Source organism: Rhipicephalus microplus, unplaced genomic scaffold, assembly GCF_043290135.1.
Source record: "Rhipicephalus microplus isolate Deutch F79 unplaced genomic scaffold, USDA_Rmic scaffold_22, whole genome shotgun sequence".
Classification (NCBI taxonomy): Eukaryota; Metazoa; Arthropoda; class Arachnida; order Ixodida; family Ixodidae; genus Rhipicephalus; species Rhipicephalus microplus.
In genome coordinates, this window is record NW_027464595.1 from 8,328,731 (window position 1) to 8,351,182 (window position 22,452).

Genomic DNA, 22,452 nt, shown 5'->3' on the forward strand with positions numbered 1-22,452 from the left:
GGGTTTCTTGAACGTGCGTCCAAATCTGAGCACAGGGCCTAAAATATTTCCGCCTCCATCAGAAGTGCAGCCACCGCAGCCGGGATTCGATCCCAGGACCTGCGGGTCAGCAGCCGAGTACCTTAGCCACTAGACCACCACGACGAGGCGACATTTATTCTTTGCATCACCGGGTCGACGCTACCGATGGTGGGTATTTCTTGACGCCCACGCCTTAAAAGTATTTCTGTGTGTTCTCGTCGATCCTGGCTAGATACCAAGTGTCAATCACCCAGCCTACTGGCAGCGTATATCCACCCGTGGGTATGTTCCACTGTTTGGAGGGAAGTGTTTGACAACGTACGCTACGGAATTTTGACATTAGACACTTTTAGTTGGGCGTGCGTAGCAAGCCCATGTACGCAGCCCGGCCATGATAGAGAAATGCGCATGTGCAGTACGTAACGTATCGATTCCAGAGATGCTCGCGTACGCCGGAAGAAAAGATTTGGCAGCATATCAACGGGGTGAATGATGAAGAGTGGGGTGAAGCATCCGTCCGTTCATTCGTTCTCGCTTCCGTCCGTCCACGCGTCCATCTGTGTGACCGTCCATGCATTCATGCTCCCATTCATGCATGCGTCTGTTCGTGCTTCCGCACGTCCATCCGTCCCTGAGTTCGTCCATGCAACCGCTTCTGCGTCCGTCTATGCATCCATCCGTCCGTGCAGCCATCCGTGCGTCTGTCCACTCATCTGTCTGTGTGTCGGTTCGTCCACCTATTCAACATTCCAAGTACCCCCATCTCGCATCTTTTCATCATATATTCCACATACAAAAGCACCACCATCCAGCGGACATTCCAAGGACTGAACGAGAGGAGGCACACACACTTCCTTACGGCTTGCGCTTCGGGTCTACTTCCCACCTTTAACCACCTCGAGTTCATGGTATATACTAGTTCACTGTATTCATGGCACTGCGGCCCAACCAAGGAGGATTAAAGAAAAATTGCTGGAGTGGAAGCTCCAGCAATGCCTTGCCAGCAGAAGTGAAGCCGTCTTTTGCCACTGCCAAGATGGCGGAAACATGCTCTTTTCTGATGGTGCCTACTTAAAGATCAAGTGACATTGATATGTTATGTAAATGCAACGTTAGTTCTATGGTAAAAGATAGTTGTTCCCGACGAAATAACACACAGAAACGAGTATAGATGACTTAATCTTTAAAGAACTTTGCCTCCAATTAGAGGCTCACTAAGGAACACTAGTAACTGTAAGCCGCACTTGGAGCACTATGTGACCAGAAAAAGTTCCCACATTAAACTTGTTGGGCGTGCGAGGGAAACGCTTTGTTTTTATTCGCTGAATGGTGATATTTTTTTATGCCCCTAGGAATATAGCCACCACAGCCGCAATCTTGCCAGTGGAACGGCTTCACTCCTGGCAAGTCATTTCCACTCCAGCACTTTTTTTTAAATCCTCCTTGGGCCCAACGCTCGCTAAACCTTTCTAAAAACTAGGAGGTTACGCCCACCGAGTATAACGTAGCAACACTTTCTTGTCTTCTGTGCGTTGTTTAAATATAAAAAATTTGCACGTGCGCGTTAACTAAAACCCGAAATCTCCTGTTTCTCAATCCCCATTAGCAGCCATTGGCATGTACATTGAGGACAATCTTTTGTTGTTCAACAACGCACAGAAGAAATCTCTCACCGGCACCACCTTGGAGGTCAAAATGTAATAGTGGTTACACACTACGACTACTACTACGAGATCGAGTGACGAACAGGTAAGGAGCATCGCCACTAAATATACGCTGCATACGTAACGCAACGCTTACTACGTTACGTTCACGCGAGACTTCGATGAAAGCCGAAGGAGAGTATATGGTGGCAGCAGTGGCGGTCGACGCAGATAGCAAAAGCGTACCTGATGCAAGGCATGTGTATTTCACAATTAAAGGCGATGTTTTCATGCCAGACAAGGTAAATTCAAGTGGCATGTTACGGCATCCTGATGGTTTAAAATAAAGTTCCTGGTGCCTCATGAAAATCTTCAAGAATCACTTTTGGTAGAATGTGTGCGGGAACGCATCTCTTTCTGCCAGGTCGCTTGGCGTATGAGCCCTTAAAGAAAATAGCAAAATGGTACGCGCTTTTATTCATAGTGCAACCTAACAAGCCTTATACGTTGTGCTATTTTTCACTCCTTAAATGTGCCGGTAATACATCGTATGATCATGAATACCTGGAACGCGATCACTTTCAGCGGGGTACGCTAAGCATCATCCGCAGAAGTGCTGGATAGAACGCTGGGGTCGACCCAGTGTGGCCATGCCAGATCAGACGCCGCTCTTAAATTGCACATCCATTTTCAAAACAGCAAAGGTGAACGTGCGCATTCAGTTCACCGAGACACGATGCCAAACAATTGGGGGACCCTTAATTAGCATTTAGGAGGTGAAAGCGATACCAAAATCCGGCCCCTAGTGCGCCCTTAGGTGTCTACTTATTAATATGTTTTGTTACAAATACACACACGCACAAACACACTGAAACGCGCCCGAACGCAAGCGCGAAGCATCTATAGTATTGCAGTGACTGTGCAGTGTGGCCACTTCCCTCTGCCATAAAGAGTCTCACAATGTCTCACAGATGTCAGCACATTATCTAGCGTCTATCACGTGCGCTGTTTGCAGCTTCATTGTGACTGTTTGTCATGGGCTCGATGGCCAACTTTTCATTTTCTGTGTTTCCACCCACTGTTTCCCCAGACGCACCGAGGACTTCTATGGCAGCCATTAGATAGTCGAGAGAAGGCTCCTCTGTGCTAGACTGGCCAGAACGTAGCCTGCTTGCGTAGGTCGACACGCAAGCACCTGACAGATAACCGAAACGATGGAACTGCAGGCTAGGGCTTGCAAGTATCCGTCAAACTGGCTGTCTGGTTAAACTATAGAAATGCAAGTCCGGCCTTGAAAACCGGTTATCCAGTTATCCGGATTTAAAGAAACGGCACTTCTGCTTACGCGGATTCAATGAACGTACAACTGGTTATTGGAATATTCCAAAACGAATATTTATTCTCGCTAAAAGCATATTCGAAATTTCAGTGCTATTGGATGTGCACTGACACAACATGCGCACCTCAATAATTCATTACGGATCTAATCACTAATGGCCAAAGGAAATACTTAAATTTTTAACTGTGATGAACTTTCAAATCCTGCGGATATTTATTAGTAACGGTAAATTTGTGAATGAGCAATCACTAGCTACCTTTTAAAAGGCATTATCACTAGTGACTCACGTATTGTACCCTTATTAAGACAAATTACCATTGTTAGAAGGTCGAAAAAGCACATATCGTACTTGTACATATGGTTGCAATCTTTCCTAAAAACACGAGATCCAAGAAAAACTGATATTTATCCTAGGATTACAACATGAAGATCTGGTTATAATACTATTCGAATAAGACATTATTGTTACCCTAATAGCCAACCCAATATCCGCTCAAGCTGGTTACCCAGTTTTCGAACTCAAATTACCAGATAACCGGTTCTGCCGCAAAACCGGTTTAATGTTGACGCCCTACTGCAAGCACCATGGTGTTTCGCCTTGTCGACGAATGTATCCAACTCGCTTGCAACGAAGACAGAGTGGTGGCCTACCAGTAATGAGCACTAGGCACTGGTAACCAAAGATGGTCACTTTGTGTGGTATTGAGCTTACAGTGACACCATCCTTGATCCTGGTTTGTTGCCATCTTCTGCTTTCTACCATCACTTCTCCATGCCTCTCTCTCTCTCTGTGGACTTCACAAGCCCACAAGATTTAAACGCCTCCTCCACACGTCTAGTTTCCAAGTGAGGCAAAAGTCATAGCGGCTTTGGCCGAATATTCTTGGTCTCCTGATCAATCACCATGCAATTACGTCATTTCACATGAAGCTCTCAACGGGCGACGAATTTAAGCTTTGCAATTCTACTTGCACAGGTAACCATTCATACGTGGCTCATTTAAAACTGTCCTACACCTTTGTAATGTCCACACTAGTCCGTACTGCGAAAAATTTGCAGATCCCGCGTACAGTGGGAGTCTATGATATGCGAAGCACGATGAAGGAAAGTTGATATGTTACTTTAAAACGAGCACAACGTTACGAGGCGGGGGTAAATTAGGCCGTCTATTACTTCCTTCTCATGATTATCATGTTTGAACGTGTCGTTTACCTTTGTCATCTATTCACGTCCCCTGATACTAAAATTGGTATATGTGGAGCTAGCGAAACAGCCACAAGCGCATCATCAATGGCCCAATACACTCCGACGGAACGTCTACGCGCGTGCACGCTGGGCACAGCAACGATGAGCTACCAACGCGAGCACTCTAAAGTATAACGCCAGGCGCGACCAGCGTTCGTCAGCGCAGCCAGGCGGCAACTGACGCAGAATGCGACATGCTGAATTTCGTGCCGATGCGTAACCCAAAAAAAAAAGCACTGCGTCTCCCTCTTTTTGTGACGCAGGGACGCCGGACGCGCTGAAACGTGCATGGGTCACAGCAACGCAGCGCGGAGAGCGCCTGCGAATACTTGGCAGGACCGGCGCCTGGCGTTGCAACGCCGGCTGGTTGTGACGAAATTAACGCTGGAGAGCACGTGCGTCACGTCACTTCCAATGGTATTGCAGCCTTGGCTATGGCATGTAGTCATGCTCTCACACGACACGCATTTCATGATTATCATGTTTGTACAAGTATATACCTTCGTCACCTATTGACGTCAAGTAACACCAAATTTGGTATATGTGACGCTAGCGAAACGGCCAAGAGCGCATCATGAGTGTGTCATATAGTCGTGTTGTTACATGACACGCATTTCATGATTTTTATGTTAGAGTCTGTCTATTGCGTTCGCCATGCAGTCATGTCCCATTATGCCAGTTTTGCAACATTCTATGTGGACGCAATCACCACGAGAGCTGCAAGATCATTAAATGTAAATCAAGGCTTTCATGAAATACATGTCACGTTTTCTTGCTATGACTAGTCAACTATGTTCTTCGTACAGTCGCTTTTTGCTATATCAAGTTTGGTATAGATTCCATTATTGAAACGGCCAGGAGAGCTAAATCTCATAAGCGGCTGGATGGATAGATAGATAGATAGATAGTTAGATAGATAGATAGATAGATAGATAGATAGATAGATAGATAGATAGATAGATAGATAGATAGATAGATAGATAGATAGATAGATAGATAGATAGATAGATAGATAGATAGATAGATAGATAGATAGATAGATAGATAGATAGATAGATAGATAGATAGATAGATAGATAGATAGATACGCTCAAAGTTACTGAAGTTCGATAAGAAATACTTCGCGTTTAGAACTTATAGGTTAAGAACACCAAGGACCCTGTTGGGCGGGAACCTGGGTCAACAGTGTGTGCAAGGCCATTATCTACCACAAAGCCACGCCGGTGCTTAGGACTTTTGCGCAAACATGTCTTAGGCAGGCTTAATGTCAGGAAAGGATCGCGTTACTAAGACTTATAAAGCGTATTAAAAGAGCGAAAGAACAACCAGCCGTCGCACAATGAGAGTAGCGTAACGAGTGGTTCGTCCAATGCCCCAACCCATTTCAAAACCTTCTTCTTGTTGCCTAATTACCTTTGGTGCATACGCACATGAGCCATAATTCCTCATCGTCATCAACCACTGCATGAATAATAGGCACAAAATTCATTTCAAGTGTTTTGCGGATACCACGCTTCTCAGAAGAATGACAAAAAATAGCATAGGGAATCCCGGCCTACAAACTAGAACTTTAAATAATAATACTTTAGTAGGTATCAAGCAAGTGTGCTTGCAATGGTTACCCAATGAGTGTTTTCAATGGCTCTGAAAAACTGCTCTTCTAGATTTCGCTGTGACTGTGCTGCGCCTTCCACGCATGCAGCCGTGAGGCTTGTTCAGTTGACGGCGCGTTGAGATCAGCCATTCTCCATTTCCTAGGTCGCCACTTGACTGCTTACTCCACAGAAACGAAGAAAAAAAATGCCTGATCAACAATCAACGTGAGCTGGGAACGCGATCCTTCGCCGGCCGTGCCACTGCCAAGCGGAGTCTTCATTTTTTAGGGGCGAAGCTCTTTAACGCATAAGCTGTGCGTCCCCTGTGTGTAGCCACCTCTCGTTTAGTTCTTGGAGTGTTCACTAGATAGCGGTACCATGACCTGTATGTTTAGAATGATGGCGCGAAGTTTTTCAAAGCACTGGGGTTTAGGGACAGGGAGGGCTAAATAGACTTTAAGCGGGTAGACTTAACTAGAAGGAGGTTATCTGATTGGAGGCTAAAGTCAAGGCACGAGTGGGAAATAAACCCTTCCCTGCAAAATACGAATCCTCAAACTCACTTTAAAACAAAATCTAGTTTTTGGTTCATTAAGTATTACGGCTTGGTGGCGCTAGCCACCACCCGATCTAAAGGGTACAGCCATATCCATCCATCCATCCATGTAGCCACCTTTTGTTTAGTTCTTGCTATGTTCACTAGATGGCGGTCCTTGTAGCTGATGATGCTGATACGGACATTGGGCCTTAAGTCTAAGAAGACTTTGAGAGAGGCAGTAAGCAAAATAATAATCAATATTGAAGTCCCCGATCGATGGAAACTTAGCAGGATGAGCATGATCTATAAATAAAAGAGGGACAAAGCTGACATAAACAACTACTGGCCTATAAGAGTGACATCAGAAATCTAGAGCTGGCGATGCAGATTATAAAGGAGAGACTTCAGGCATGAATTGACGACGAGGGGGTGCTGGCGAACTACAGAAGGGCTTTCGGAAACACAAGAGGTTGGAATACAATCTGTTCGCACTGATGCGGTGCATCGAAATACCAGGAAAGGAACACAGGCTTCCATGGCTAGCAATTTGGGATATCAAGGGAGCGTACGATAGCGTGGTTCAATGGGACTTGTGGGGAATACTGGACACACTAGGTCTAGAAGATGGAGTTACTCATCTTTTGAAGGATATCTATGAAGGTAACAAGGTATTAATAAAAAGGGAAAAACAGGTATCCAAGCCCGCAGAGGTAAAACGGGGTTAAGGCAGTGGTGGCCTCTGTCATCCTTGTTATTCATGATGTACCTACAAGGATTAGATGCCAAACTAGAGGGAAGCGGTCCTGGCTTCAACCTCTCTTTCGTCAACCAAGGAAAATTCAATGACAAGGCACTACCAGCATTGATGTACGCAGATGATACAGTGCTGATGGCCGACAACAAGGAAGATTTGCAGATATTGACGAACATCTGCGGTAATGAGGGAGATAGGTTAGATTTAAGATTCAGGAAGCAAAAATCAGCAGTCATGATTTTTATAGATAATTAAGGTAGTGAGCTTAGAATACAGGAGGTCACGCTAGAAATAACAGATAAATACAAATATCTGGGCTTGTAGACAAGCAATGGGACCGAGTACCTTAGGGAACACGAAATTTACGTGACGAATAAAGGTAACAGGAATGCAGCTGTGACGAAAAATGGGGCACTGTGGAATTTCAATAAGTATGATGTTGTGAGAGAAATATGGAAAAGTGCATGGTTTCTGGTCTGACGTTCGGCAATGTGATTTTGTGCATGAGATCGGAAGTTCAAGCAAGATTAGAAATTAAGCAACGTGGAATAGGCAGGCTTTCTTTAGGAGCTCACGGGGATACACCAAATCCGGGAGTACAAGGTGATATGGGTTAAAGATCATTTGAGGGCAGAGAAGTTAGCAGCAAGATAAAATGGAGAAACGATTGAGAGAAATGGGGGAAGAGCGTTGGGCTAGAAAAGTTTTCAGCTACTTGCACATGAAGAATGTCGATACAAAATGAAAGAAGTGAACCAGAGAACTGACGGGTAAATACTTAGAAAACAGCAGGGGGCCAAACCAAAAAGAATTATCGGTTAACAAGAAGGGGAAGGAAACTGAGACCAATGTGTGGAGAATGGAGAATTGACATGATTAGGAAGTCCGCACTAGAGATCTATCGAACTTTTGAGCAGGAAATTACCAAGGAAATGATCTATGATAATACTCGAGGTAGTTCTCTACTGTTTGAGGCAAGGACGGGAGTATTGTGAACCAAGACATATCGGGTCAAACACGAAGAGGTAGACACGGTATGCAGTGCGTGTGGAGAGGAGGAAGAAACTGCCGAACACTTGATAATGTTCTGTAAAGGGCTTCACCCTACGGTTCAAGATGATGGCGCAGAGTTTTTCAAAGCACTGGTGTTTAGGGACAGGGAGGGGAAAGTAGGCATTCAGCGGGTAGAATTAACTAGAAGGAGGTTATCTGGTTGGTGGCTGAGGTCAAGGCACGTGTGAAAGGTATACCCTTAGCTGCAAAGTACGGGTCCTCAACCTCACTATATAAAAGAAAAAAATAAATCTAGTTGTTGGTTCACTAAGTAATACGGCTTGTTCGCATTAGCCACCTTCTGTTCTAAACGGTACAGCCATGTTCATCCATCCATTCATCCGCGAAAAGATGCAAGATGTTATAAACAAGACGGTGGCACTTGTAGTTGATGATGAAAGATGCGAGGTGTTATAAAACAAGAATGATGTCATGTATGGCGCGTGTCATTATTGGAAGGCAATCGTTCGATTTGGTGCGGCGACGTACGTTAGGGGGAGGGTTGTAAAAAAATCGAGTGGGAAAGAAGTACGAAACATTCACGATTTACCACGTTTACCTCCGGAGCTTCGCCCACTCATCATCATTACCTTCACGGATATGGTGGCACTTTTTTTCCGTTTGCGGGGGCGCGGCACCCAAACGAGGGTGCTACAACTCTTTAATTGGCTTAAAAAGAATTCGTTGGGAACTTTGACAACGTTTGCGCATTCTATACTGCCCAAAATAGCAGAAGATTATGTAGAAGATAATGACCAAGATGATGATGCGCAAAATAATGGAGATGCTGCCGCGTCTGTGATAATGCTTCAATAAATGCGAAGCATTTTTAGCGAGCTTTGATGACTTTGAGCATATCTATCTATCTATCTATCTATCTATCTATCTATCTATCTATCTATCTATCGATCTATCTATCTATCTTGACGCATACGACTTCTATGGTAAGCATACTTCTCTACTCGTAACAAAGAAGTCATAAAATGTATGTCACAAATGTCATGATATACATTTCATAATATTGAAGCTCTTGCAGTGGTTTTATTCACATTACATATTGCAAAACTGGTATGACATGACTGCAAGGCGAACAGAAGCGATAGGTTCTAACTTGAAAATCATGCATGCGCGTCATGTAACAAGACTACATGCCACGCTCATGATGCGCTCGTGGCCGTTTCGCTAGCGTCACACTTACCAAACTTGGTATTACGGTGCGTAAATGGATAATGAAGGTATGTGACTGGTACAAACATGATAGCCATGAGGTTCGTGTCATGTAACAACATGACTACATGTCACGCTCATGATTCCCTGGCAGGCCATTTCGCTAGCTTCACTTATATCAAATTTGGTATTACGGGACGTGAATGGATGGTAAAGGTACGATAGTGGTGCAAACATGATGAACATGAGATGCGTGTTATCTAACAACACGACTACATGTTACGCCCATGATGCGCAGTTGGCCGTTTCGCTAGCTTCACTTGTACCAAACTCGATATTACTTCAAGTGAACGGACGACACCGGTAAATAACACTTACAAAAAATGCCACCATATCCACGAAGTGAATGATGATGAGTGGGCGAAGCTCCGGAGGTAAACCTGGTAAACCATGAATCCTCCGTACATTTTGCCCACTCGATTTTATTGCAACGCTCCCCCTAGCGTACGTCGCCGCACTATATCGAACGATGACACGCGCCATATGTGGCATCATTCCTATTTTATAACACCTCGCATCTTTCATAATCAACTACACGTACCGCCATCTAGTTTATAACATCTTGCATCTTTTGCACGGACGGACCGACGGACGGACGGATGGACGGATGGATGGATGGACGGACGGACGGACGGACGGACGGACGGATGCGCTCACGGCCATTTCACTAGCTTCATATGAGCCAAATTTGGTATCATGGGACGCCAAACGATGATGAAGTTAAGTGACTGGTGCAAACATAAAAATAATGAAATGGGTGTCATGTGAGAACGTGACTACATGCCACAGTCAAAGGGCCAATGAATTTAGTTGTGACGCCGTGCGCGTACTCGCCGGCGTTCATTACGTCGCGTCATCCCAGCGTTGCCACACCAGGCGCCGGTTCTGCTATATATTCTCAGGCGTGCGCCGCGCTGCAATTCTTTGACGCATGCGCGTTGCAGCGCTCTGTTGCTTTGATGCATGCGGGTTGCAGCGCGTCTGGCGTCCCTCCGTCACGAGAAGAGGGAGACTCAGTGTTGTTTGGGTAAGTCATCGGCGCGAAATGCAGCATGTCGGATTCTGCGCCGGTTGCCGTCACCACGCCGACGAACGCTGGTCGTACGTTGCGTCAGACTATAGAGGGCTCACGTTTTGTTTACGTAGCGTCGCTGAGCCCAGCGTGCGCGTGCATCAACGCTACATTGGAGTTTAGTGTGCCCTTCTGGATACGCTCACGGCCGTTTTGATAGCTCCACATATTCGAAATTTGGTGTTGCCTGACATCAATGAGTAATAAAATATGTGACTGGTGCAACCGTGATAATCCTGGCACGCGTGTCATGTAAGAACAGCAATAGATACCACGCACGTTGCCTGCCATTTCCGTAAGGAAATGGCAGGCATACAAGGCTCTACATATACAAAATTTGGTACCACGAGAAGTGAATAGATGACGAAGGTAAACGACATATTCAAACATTATAATCATGGCACGAAAGTCATGTACGGCATCATTTACCTCCACGTCGTAACGTTCTGCTGATTTTAAAGTGACATATCAACATTTCTCGATTACCACTGTGCGTGGGATCAGCCAATTTTTTAGGGGCGAAGCTCCTTAGGGCGTGGGCTGTGCGTCCCCTGTAGCCTGTATGTAGCCACCTTTAGTTCAGTTCTTGCAGCGTTCACTAGATGGCGGTACCATCCCCTGTATGTAGCCACCTCTAGTTTAGTTCTTGCAGTGTTCACTACATGGCGGTACCGTCTCCTGTATGTAGCCACCTGTCGTTTAGTTCTTGTAGTGTTTACTAGATGGTGGTACTTGTAGCTGATGATGAAAAGATGCAAGATGTTATAAACTAGAAAGCGGTACTTGTAGTTGATGAAAGACGCGAGATCTTATAAAATAGGAATGATGTCACATATGGCGCGTGTCATTGGTTGAAGGCAATCGTTCGATTTAGTGCGGCGACGTACGCTAGGGGGAGCGATGTAATAAAATCGAGTGGGCAAAATGTACAGAGGATTCATGGTTTACCAGGTTTACCTCCGGAGCTTCGCCCACTCATCATCATTCACTTCGTGGATATGGCGGAATTTTTTGACCCTGTCTTCACCTAGCGTTAGGTGCACTCGCGCTTGGTGTTTCGCTGCAACACGGTATTCAAGTCAAGCCTGCTGTTAAATGCGAAGCATTTCTTAGCGAACTTCGGCGACTTTGAGCGTATCTATCTATCTACCTATCTATCTATCTATCTATCTATCTATCTATCTATCTATCTATCTATCTATCTATTTACCTAGCCAACTACGACTTCTAGCACTCCTGGCTGTTTCAATATTGGTAATAATACAAAACTTGGTATGGCATAACCTGACTGTGTGAAGAGCATATTGAACAAGTCACCAATATGAAAATACGATATGGATGTCATGGAAGTCGTGATTTACATGTCATGGTGCATCTGCTCTTGCGTTGGTTTCGTTCACATGGTATGCTTCAAAACTGGTATGGTATGACATAATTGCGTGGCGAACACAAGCGACAGAGCCTGGCGTGAAAATCAAGAATTTGTGTCTTATATAACAACATGACTTAATGCCACGCTTATGATGCACTCGCGGTCGTTTCGCTACCGTCATATGTATACCGGAGTTTGTATTACGGTACATGAATGAACGACGAAAGTATGTGGCTGGTGCAAGCATGATAATCATGAAATGCGTGTCTTGTAACAACATGACTACATACCACGCTCATGATGCGCTGGCGGTCGTTTCACTAACTTCACTTATTACGAATTCTGTGTTACAGAATGTGTATGGATGACGACAATATGATACTGGTGCAAACATGAAGAATATGAGATGGGTGTCATGTAACAACATGACTACATGCTACGCTTATTATGCGCTAGCGGCCGTTTCGCTACCTTCACATGTACCAAAAATGGTATTACGTGACGCGAACGGACTACATAGGTGAATGACGCACCCAAACATGATAATCACGACAGTGATGTTGTCAAGTAACAGCATCACTACATGCCACAATGATGATGCGCTCGTGGCCGTTTCGCTAGCTTCACATATGCCAAATTTGGTATTACGTGATGTCTACGGACGGCAAGGTATGTGACTGGTGCAAACATGGTAATCATGAGGTGCTGTCATGTGAGAACATGACTACATGCCACAGTGAAGGTGCCAATACATTTCGGCGTGACGGGGTGCACGTGCTCGCCGGTGTTCATTACGTTGCGCCATGGTGGCGCTGCCACCTCAGGCGCCGGAACTGCCACATACTCCCAGGCGCGCGCCGAGCTGCGTTGCTTTAACCCATGCGCCTCTCAGCACGTCCGGCGTTCCTCCGTCATCGGTGCGAAATCGGCATTGAAACGCAACGGCACGAAATGCAGCATGTCGCATTTCGCGCTGGGTACTGTCGGGCCGCACCAACAGACGCTGGTCGCGCCGGTCACGCCTGGCGTCACACTATAGAGTGCTCACGTTTTGCTAACGCAGCGTCGCTGTTCTCAGCGTGTGCTCGTTTCAACGCTACATTGGAGTATACTGGGCCCTTCGTGCGGCGCTGGGGGCATTTTGCTAGCTCCATATATACCAAATTCGGTGTTATGGGACGTCAATGCATGACGGCCCGAATGGACGGACGAATGGACGGACGCATGGACGCACACATGAACAGATGCACGAATGGATGGAACCATGCGACTTGATGGAAACATATGACTGGTGCAAACATGATTATCCTGACACGCGTGTCATGTAAGAACACGGTAACATACCACGCTCATACCTTGCTAACGGTCGTTTCGCTATCTCCACATATACGAAATTTGATATCACGTGACGTGAATGAATTACGAAGGTAAACGACACGTCAAAACATGATAAATATGAAACGTAGTCATGTACGGCATCATATACCTCCACCTCGTAACATTGTGCTGATTTCAAAGTGACATATGATTGATATGTATGGTTTAACGTCCCAAAACCAGCATATGATTATGAGAGACGCCGTAGTGGAGGGCTCCGGAAATTTCGACCACCTGGGGTTCTTTAACGTGCACCCAAATCTAAGCACACGGGCCTACAACATTTCCGCCTCCGTAGGAAATGCAGCCGCCGCACAAAGTGACATATCAACCTTTCTCATTCGTGCTTTGCAAATCATTGATTTCCACTGTACGTAAGATCCGCCAATTTTTCATTTCTTTATTTATTGAATTACACATACTGCAGCAGTAATGACGCCAAGGGAGTAGTGGGTATGCAAAGATACACAAGAATATAACTAAAACACTGAGCATAACGCATACAGGTAACATAAAAACAAATTGGCAACTTATCCACGGAGTGAATGACGGAGAGTGGGACGAAGCATTCGTCCGTCCATTCGTTCTTGCTTTCGTCGGTCCATGCGTCCGTCTGTGTTACCATCCATGCGTACATCTGCCCATCCATGCGTGGGTCTGTTCGTGCGTCCGTCGTTGCGTTCGTCCATGCATCCGCTTCTGCGTCCTTTGATGCGTCCATCCATGCATCTGTCTGTGTGTCCGTTCGTCCATCTATTCAACACTAAGTACCACCATCTCGCATCTTTTCATCATATATCCCCCATATAGGAGCGCCGCCATCCAGTGGACATTCAAAGGACTAAACGAGAGGTGGCACACGCACACTTTCTTACGGCTTGCGCTTCGGGTCTACTTCCGACCTTTAACCACCTCAAGTTCATGGTATATACTAGTTGACTGTAGTCAAGGCACTGCGGCCCAACGCTCCCTAAACCTTTCTGAAACCAAGGAGGTTACGCCCAGCGAGTAAAACGTAGCAACCTTTTCCTGTCACATAGTGCTCATTGTACATGCCAATGGCTGCTAATGGGGATTGAAGCGTGCGCGTTAATTAAAGTCGAGTGCTCTTGTTTATGTTTACCCATTAGCAGACATGAGCATGTACATTGAGCACTACTTTTATTGTTCAATAACGCACAGAAGAAATCTCCCACTGGCGCCATCTTGGAGGTTAAAGTGTAACAATCGTTACACAATACGACTACGAGGAACGAACGGGTGCTGCTATGAAAAGCTTCGCCCCTAATACCATCATGCGAATTACTCAAATAACACATCAGCACCTACAATGATGACATGGATACAAATAACGCCGTCTTACCGAATGCGAGAGCTTCCTCGTTCAATGTTTTCCTTAAAGACTTTTCCTTCTATAACCTGCCTGCTGCCAGCGTTTGTTGGATAGATGAAAGCCCCAGAGTACTTTTCTGTTGGCGTTTGTGCGACAGGACTACCAATTGCAATAAGCCAGCTGATACAGCTTTGTCTTTGACGCTGTAATTTCTATGCGATCAGGCTGCGTAATTCTTCTAGGATATATGCTCATATGCAATCGGGTGTCTGCCCCTTCAGGACGTCTCGGCGGTGCAATTACGTATCCCGCCTTTTTGGCCCCAGAACCCGCAATTTTGGATTCACTTGATCAAGGCACTGTTTTTGCTGTACCGCATCTACTCGGGAAAGACACGCTACGGCCACGTCGCCTCAGTCTTCCCTCCTGATGTTGCCATTGAGCTTTCCAACATCTTCTCCAACCCCTCAGACACGATGACATATCAGCACCTTAAGACCAAAGTACTGGAGCGATTTGTGCCATCTTAAAGCGTCCGCCTGCAGCAACTTTTCGCCGAGGGGGATCTTGGTGACAGGCATCCCTTCCAACTACATTGCTGAATAGGACAGCTTCTTGGGGAGCATCACGCCACAACCCGCTCAGCGGTGCTTCGCGAGCTCTTCCTCCAACGCCTTCTAAGCCGATCCACCTCGTCCTCGCGGTGGCTAGTGACCTGAGCCTCGACCGACTGGTGGAGCTCGCCGATAAGGTTCGTAAAGTGACCGCCTCAACCATGAACGCTGCTTCACCACCAACAGACTCGGTGTTTGTGCGACTTGAGGCCCCGATCGATGAACTCGCCACCTCAATTGCTGCCCCCGGAGCCTCCTCCAGGAGACTCATTCGGCTCGTTGCAGTCACCGAGTTCCAGCCCTGCATTTCACTGCTGGTACCACTGGCGTTTCCTACAGCGAGCCAAGAGGTGCAAACATCCCTGTTTGTGGCCTGGAAACGCTCGCCGGGATCACTGACAGCGGCTGTGATCCCCTTCCTCATCCCAGCCGCCTCTTCATGGTATCAGACCAGCTATCCGGCGCCAGGTCTCTTATATATACTGGCGCGGAAATAAGCTTTGTGCCCCGACTAAGGCTGATTGGTCAAAGTCTCCCGGGCAGTCACTTCGGGCTGACATTGCATCTACAATAGCGACGTATGTACTCCGATCTCTCACTCTTGACTAAGGCCTCCACTGCATTTTCCGGTGCGTTTTCGCCATCGCAGGCGTGATTCAACCGATAATCGATTCGGACTTCCTCTGATATTTTGATTTCGACGTCAGCGTGTGGCGTCACTGACTCGTCGATGGTCAGACTCGTCTCTTTATCTTATCTCTGGAGTGCTGTCAGGGCTCAAGAGACAGAAGGATTGGACGTGTTGGTATAACCAGATAAAGAGTACTTACTAGCGCCAACGACGGTACAGGAGGGGACAGGAGAAGAAACGAGACAGAGCGCTGAACTGCCAACAATTTATTTCTTGCGAGGGTTTTCGCTTATATACAGTCACCAGTCGCAACAGTCATGCGGGAAACACAATGATAATGCATAAGTACATCACTCCGACAAGCAAAGGGACAACATTTCCTTATAGGTGAGCACGACAGAAGGGCTGCTAACACAAGCATCTTTCAATGAGCAAATTTTTTCGTTCTCTGTGATCTCGCGTGGGGTGCGATCCCCTCATCTTGCAACAATAGCACGCTCTGAAAATAATGGCCGGCGGCCACACGTGCTTCGTTGAACGGACCACCATCCTTGTTTATAATGATCCACATTGTAGATATTTTCCTTCAGCCTCTCATTTATACAACGACCTGTTTGACCAACGTAACACTTTCCACACAATAACAGCAGCTGATACAGCACATTGCAGATGCAATCTCTAAATTTATTTGCATGTTTTGTAGTGCAACCGAGGGTGGGTCTGGACAGTGGAACGGACAGCTTGCACAGGTGACTCAATCTTTTGAGGGGCCGTAAAGGCTACCTTCACATTAACTCGGTGTGCCACTTTCTTAAGATTGTGCGCTATCTTGTGCATATACGAATTCACGGCGAAAGCCTGCATAGCTGTGATAGGTTGGACAACGATATCGTTCCCTATGGCCTGAAGTTCACGCAGCAATAATTCGGCAACGGAAACTTGCACGTGGTCGGGGTAATCAGCCGACGTCAGCCTAGAAGATTGCTCAACAAAGCTTTCCGTAATCTTATGCACACAGGATTTTAGCAAAGCGTTCACGAAGCAAGATTTTGCGATACCTCGCTTAACTAATTTAGAATACACGGAATGAAATGGCAACACATGCTTTCCACGTGGTTGATACATCCAGCAAGTGCGTCCATTATTCTAGAATAGCTTTAAGTCAAGGAACCTGATTTCACTATTCTCAGAATGTTCATGAGTAAGCTCAAATTGTTTGAAACCATTTCGCATCAGGTCTAAAACTGCAAGAGCGTCATTCTTATTAGAAAGTTCTAAGAATTGTGAAATCAGGTTTCTTGACTTTAAGCTATTCCTGAAGAATGGACGCACTTGCTGGTAGTATCAACCGCGTGGAAATAGGCCTTCACTGCAGGAAATAGGAAATAGGCATTCACTGCAGCACGTGCGGCTGCCGGCCAATATTTTCAGAGTGTACTATTGTTGCAAGATGCAGGGATCGCACCACACGTGAGATCATAGAGGTAGAAACGATTTGCTCATTGAATGATGCTTGTGTTAGCACCCCTCCTGTCGCACTCACCGATAAGGAAAAGTTGTTCCTTTGCTTGTCGGTGTGATGTACTTATGCAATAACATTGCGTTCCGGGCATGACTGTCGCGACTGGTGACTGTATTAAAGCGAAGACCTTCACAAAAAATAAATTTTTGGTAGGTCAGCGCTCTGCCTTGTCTGATCTCCTGTCCCCTCCTGTACCGTCGTTTGCGCTGGTAAGCATTTTTTATCATGTCTTTGCTCCTATGACCATTCGTACGCTGATACCTTCCTCATCGTTTGAAAAAATCTTGGCGAGTTTCCCGGAATTAACCAAATCATGCAACCTCACTCAGCCACCGAGACATACGGTGGCACGCCCCGCCGTGGTGGTCTAGTGGCTAAGGTACTCGGCTGCTGACCCGCAGGTCGCGGGTTCAAATCCCGGCTGCGGCGGCTGCATTTCCGATGGAGGCGAAAATGTTGTAGGCCCGTGTGCTCAGATTTGGGTGCACGTTAAAGAACTCCAGGTGGTCTAAATTTCCGGAGCCCTCCACTACGGCGTCTCTCATAATCATATGGTGGTTTTGGGACGTTAAACCCCACAAATCAATCAACATACGGTGGCACACCACATCGTCACCCCAGGTCCACCAGTAGCCGTTCGACCATGTCGCATGTTTAGGGACCACTTAGTGATTGCCCAACGAGAGTTTGATCACATACTTCAACTTGGCATTAGAGGCCCGTTATCAAGCGCATCGGCTTCTCTGCTTCATTTAGTCCAAAGCGTGATCGCGGTGACTGGCATTCTTGTGGAGACTATCGAGCGTTGAACGCCAAGACTTCCACGACAGCTATTCCCTACCTTACTTCCAGAATTTTACATCACGCATGGACGGCTGTATCATTGTGAAGGACCTTGTGGACCTTGTTAGGTGCACCACCCGATTCCCGTCGTGGCCGCTGACATACCGAAGACCATTATCACTACATCTTTTGGTTTATCTGAATACGTGTGGATGCTTTTCGGACTGCGCAATTCAGCTCAGACCTCTCAGTGGTTCATTTCAGAGGTCACAGAGGGCCTCCCTAGTGTGTTCGCGCACCTTGATGATGTCCTCATCTTCAGCCGGATGTCTTGAGAACATGGGCAGCATCTCCATGCTCTGTTTCAACGCATACTGCAGTACGGCCTCATTGTGAACGCCTCAAAGTGTATTTTCGGCGCAGCTGAGCTCGAGTTTTTGGGCCATTACATATCATCAAAAGGTATACGCTCTCTGTGGGCTCACATCAAAGCAATGCAGCAGTATTCACGTTTTACAACAGTACGCCAGTTACGCCAATTCCTAGGATTTGTCAGTTTCTCCAGGCGTTTTCTACCACATTACGCAAAACTGCTTCCACCACTCACCGAACTCCTTTCTTCACCCGCCGGCCCATTCCCTGCAATTTCTTAGTAGTCAGAAGCACAGGCTGCCTTTACTGCCGCCAAGACAACGGTCGCCAACGCTGTGCTTCTTATTCATCTGAGCAACAACGTCCCTACTTGGTTGATGGTATACGCAATCAGCTCTGCCGTTGGAGCTGTCTTGCAATAGTGCATCGTCTCCGAGTGGAGACCCTTGTCCTTTCACTTTTAGAAGCTACTTGCTGCTGATACCCACTACAGCGTCTTCAGCCGATAGCTACTAGCCATCTTATCTGCAATACATCGACACAGAGGGCCATATTTTGGAAGGATGCTTGTTTTTTGTACTGACAGATCAAAAGCCAGTGCCGTATGTATTTCGCACAAACTCATCCAAGTATGTGCCCCATGAACTATGCCATTTCACTTATATCTTCGAATTCACGACTGATATCCGCCATGTGAAACGCGTCGACAACACAGCCACGGATGCCTTTTCTCGTATAGCCGTGGTTTACTCTCCATCTCCAACCATCGGCTGGACCTCATTCTCCTCCGCGCTGCAGAATGACGAAGAGCTCACGGCTTTTACAATGAACGCTCGTTTCTTCCGACTACGCCTGGTGCAACATACAGTATCACCTGAGTCATTGTGGTGCGACATCTCGGGTGAAATTTCCCGTCTTTTTCTTCCTGCTTCATTTGCACCATTTTCCACTCCTTACATGACATCGGCTACCCCAGCATTCAAGCTACTCAGCGTCTTCTCACCCAGCGCTATGTGTGGCCGCGCATCAACGGTGATGTGCGTACTTGGATGCCAACGTGCCTCCCCTGCCAGACGACAAACGTTCAACGTCAAGGCAAGACGCCTTCGAAATCTTTTTTTCCACACAAAGCCGTTGTTTTGACCATATACGTTAATTCATTTTGGGCCCTCTACGGATGTCTCAGGGATACCGTTACATACTTACCATGGTGTATCCTTTCACACGCTGGCCAGAGGCTATTTTCATTAAAGTCATAACCGCCGCGACAGTTCTCCGTGCTTCTATTTTTACGTGGATATCCATTTTTGACGTCCTGGCACCATGACAACACACCGTGGACATCAATTCAAGTTCATGTTGTTTTCTTGTCTTGATCGCACCCTTGTAGCCAGACATTACTGTACCTCTGCTTATCATCCCTGCGCCAACGGCATGGTGGAACGCCTTCCTCGGCAACTAAAGATCGCCCTGACCACACGCCTTCAGATGACGACTTGGGTTGACTCCTTGCAACAATGCTTCTAGGTTTAAGGGCTGTCATCCGGGTGGACCTAGAGTGCTCAGGAGCAGTGCTGGTGTATGGAAGTTCTCTGAGGCTCCCCGGAGATTTATTCATAACACCTCAGCTGCCAGCCAAACCGCAAGAATTTATGAACTGCCTCCTGGACAGGGTGAAAACTCTCCGGCCTACTGCACCCCGAATTTCCGACAAGACAATATTTTCCATCCTGCTCTGGTCACAACAACACACGTTCTCGTGCTCTACGACTCGGCCAGACTTCTTTTTACACCAGTCTATGACGGGCTATTCTGCGTTCTTAACCGCACTCAGAAACCACCCCTCTTCTTCAGAACGGCCGTGAAGAGATGGACAGCTTGGCCCAACTTAAGACGGCGTACCTTGAGACCGCCATAGATAAGCCTTTCATTTGCGTCTGGCCTCCCTTTAGACTGCCAAAAGCGTTTTCGTTTGGGCAGCACGCAAATCGGTGAGCGTGCGCTTGTAAACGAAAACAAAGACGGCGCTTGGCAGTGGCACGTGAGGTGAAAGCTTAGGTTTTGTTCTGACGACGATTGTTGATCAGGCCTCTCTTGTCTTCGTTCCTGTGGCGTAAGCCTACAAGGTCGTAGCAGCTCTGTGGGCTAATCACGTAGACCAGTGGCGAATTTTAACGCGAGAGCGTTAGATATCTCGTGCCACAGAAAACCCGTCGCCGGTGTCGGCCCCGTTGGTTGTGAGCGAAAAATCGTTTGTGTGTCTGTGACCGAAAAACCAAGCTACTGAGATAGCCGTGAGAGGTCACTACTTGTTTACGCGTGCACGCGCGATCGCATTAAAAAAAACCGTGCGTTCGAAGAAAAAGAAGTGCTCAACGTGACAAGGTGTGGAAGTTTCTTTCCCCTGCAACTATTTCCGGCTTAGCTTCCAGCGTTTCCAGCGTTTTCGTAAGGACGAGAAAAAAGATAATGCAATTGCAGCATGCGACAAACCTTTGTAGCTCCACTAGCACTAGACGGAATCTTAAACTTTTTGTGGCGTTAAGTTCGTGATCCAATGGACTCTTCCAGGGAATTCATTCCATGGTTACTTCAAAAAGTGTTTCAGGGCCTCTTTAACGCATTTTGTTCGACAGTTCTCGCGACAAAAACGAGCCCATTCGGCAATAATAGCGCACTCTGGTCCAATCTACGATGTGGGTGTTTGTGTGCGTGCGTGTGTATGTAAGAAAACATAATAATAAGTATGCCCTTAGCGGTTAAAGGGTGCACTAGGCACCAAATTGAACGCCGTTCAATTTGGTGCCTAGTGCGCCTTTCACGAACAACGAAATGAACGCCGTTGAGCACACGCTCCGCGTCACGTCGAAATGTATTGGCGCCTTGACTTAGGCTTGAAGTCATGTTCTCACATGACACGCATCTCATGATTATCGTGTTTGCACAAGACACATACCTTCGTCATCTATTGACGTCACGTAATACGAAATTTGGCATATGTGAAGCTAGCGAAACAGCCGCGAGTGCATCATGAGTGTGGCATGTAGTCATATCTTTACATGACACGCACTTCGTGATTATCATATTTGGATGTGTCATTTATCTATGTCCTGAGTTCGCGCCATGTAATACCGAGTTTGGTACATTTGAAGCTAGCGAAACGACCGCCAGCGCATCATGAGCGTGGCATGTAGTGATGTTGTGATATGACACGCAACTCATGATTGTCATGTTTGCACCAGTTACGTACCTTCGTCATCCATTCATGTACCGTAATACCAAATTTGGTATATGTGACGCTAGCGAAACGGCCAAGAGCGCATCATAAGCGTGGCATGTATTCATGTTGTTACATGACACTCATGTAATGATTTTCTTGTTAGGGTCTGTCGCTTGTGTTCGCCTTGCAATCATGTCATACCATACTAGTTTTACAACATGCCATGCGAACGAAACCACCGCAACAGCTGCAGGACCATGAAATGTAAATCATGACATTCATGACATACATATCATGATTTTCATGTTAAGACTGGTGAAATATGTTCTTTATGCAGTCATGTTATGGCATACCAAGTTTGGTATCGATAACATTATCGAAACGACCAGGAGAGCTAAAAGTCGTAGGCGGCTAGATAGATAGATAGACAGATAGATAGACAGATAGATAGACAGATAGATAGATAGATAGATAGATAGATAGATAGATAGATAGATAGATAGATAGATAGATAGATAGATAGATAGATAGATAGATAGATAGATTTACAGATAATATAGATAGATAGATAGATATATAGATAGATAGATAGATAGATAGATAGATAGATAGATAGATAGATAGATAGATAGATAGATAGATAGATAGATAGATAGATAGATAGATAGATAGATAGATAGATAGATAGATAGATAGATAGATAGATAGATAGATAGATAGATAGATAGATAGATAGATAGA